A 2,099-nucleotide genomic window follows, 5' to 3' on the forward strand; every position below is an offset into this window, starting at 1 on the left:
ATGTCAAGAGCAGAAATCTTGTTCCTAGAAGATAATGCCTCCACACTTTCAGTGCATGGACTACGATAGTTAATTCCAAATTGTAGGAATACTATCTCTGCATGTTCTTTCAGCTTCCGTGAATCATATGCTATCACCTTCCCATCCTGTGTTAATACGGTCCCCACTCCTTCCAGACATTCATCCGTGCAATCTATGAATTATTTGTTTACGTCAACAATTTTTAATACATGGGCAGTTGTTAATAGATGTTTTAATCATTCAAATATTTGCTGACATTTTCTTGTCCACTTAAAATTATTTCCTTTTTTTGTAAGGAAGTGATGGGGTACGCAATCCGAGAAAATCCCTCTATAAAACGGTGGTAATACCTTGCTAGACCCATAAATGATCGTAAATCAGCCACATTTTTGGGCACCAACCATTCCATAATGGTCTTGATCTTCTTGGAGTTAACCACTATTCCTTCTACTAAAATAACATGCCCCGAGTACTGAATCTGAATTTTATAGAAGTCTCATTTACTAAATTTTGCATACAAGTGGTGATTTTGTAGCATTTGGAGTTTTGTTCGTAGATGTTCCTTATGTTCTTCTAGAGCTTTTGAGTAAACCAACATATCATCTATAAAGATCAAAATGAATTTATCCAAGAAAGGATGAAAGATGCCATGCATCAAACTCATGAATGTAGCTGGCACATTAGTCAGCCCAAAATGTAAGACTACAACTCGTAATGTCCATAACAAGTTCTAAAATTCATCTTACAAATGTCTTCTTCCCTTACCCGAATTTGGTGGTATCCTGACCGTAAATCATTTTTAGATAAAATTGTTGCATGCTTGACTTTATCAAAAGGATCGTCAATTCGAGGCAGGGGTACTTATTCTTAGTGGTTAATTTATTAAATTTCCTATAATCAATCCATAATCACAGTGTGCCATCCTTCTTTCTTACAAATAACACCGAAGCTCCCCAGGGTGATACATTGGGTCGAATATATCCTTTATTAAGAAACTCATGTAATTTCATCTTAAGCTCAGTTAACTCAGGTACACTCATGCAATAAGGAGCTCTAGATACTGGTGCTGCTCCAGGAATTAATTCTATGGTGAAATCAATATCACGTTTTGGAGGTAGCCCTGGTATATTTTCAGGAAACACATCAGTAAATTCTTGAACTATTGGTATGTTTTCTAGAATGGTGGCCTTATCTTTAGAATTAGAACACCTGACTTGAACTGCATAAATCACACATTCTTTTCTAATGCACTTGCCCAATTGAGAGGAAATAATGGGGCGTAACTTCATGGGTTTTATAACCCCTTGGATCTCTTGCCGAGATCCATCCTCGATAAGATAACTAATGGAATTTTCCTTACACTTCACTATAGACCAGTGCTCCTCTAGCCAATCCATCCCAAGTAGAAAATCTTATGATCCTAAAGGCAGAATATTCATTTCTGCATTGATGTGCTGATCCCCTACTTCAATGTGAAAATTGCGCACCTTGGCATTTACCATCCTCTTGGCTCTTGTAGCTTGTTGTACCATCCATGGGCTTTTAAATTTATAAGTTTGCAAACAACATTTTCCTACTACCTTGGGGTGACATAACTTAAGCTTGCACCTAGATCTACTAAAATAGACACATGTTGATTAATTATCTTACCTTCCAGCTCTACCATAGTAGGCTGATAATTTGCTTGGAGATCTTCCAACATTGCATTGTCAATCTTGGCATACTCGTTGCCACCTCCTCGACCGTAGATGCTTCTTGCACATTAGCAACTTGTTAAGATATGGCACGATGTGGGCAATTCTTGTAATAGTGGGGTTCTCCATAGCCCCAACATTGCAAAGGGGGATTCTATTCTTGGCTAGCCTCTAGCTTGCTAGATGCTTCAATAGGCTTAGTTTTTGCTTGCCATTTGGGATTTTGTTGATTTCTTCTAGGCTGTTTACTTGATTGACTTCTCTGTGCATTCTTAAAATTTGCAGATTTAGTGCCTCTGAAATTTTGATAACTTTTCTGCCCCTTCTTCTAAGACCAACTCTTATTAGTGTCTCCTTTCTGCTTCACCTGTTGGTACTATATTC

The sequence above is a fragment of the Pinus tabuliformis genome, chromosome 3_1, assembly GCF_031772625.1.
Source record: "Pinus tabuliformis cultivar Carrire ecotype Pingquan chromosome 3_1, CPIR1, whole genome shotgun sequence".
Classification (NCBI taxonomy): Eukaryota; Viridiplantae; Streptophyta; class Pinopsida; order Pinales; family Pinaceae; genus Pinus; species Pinus tabuliformis.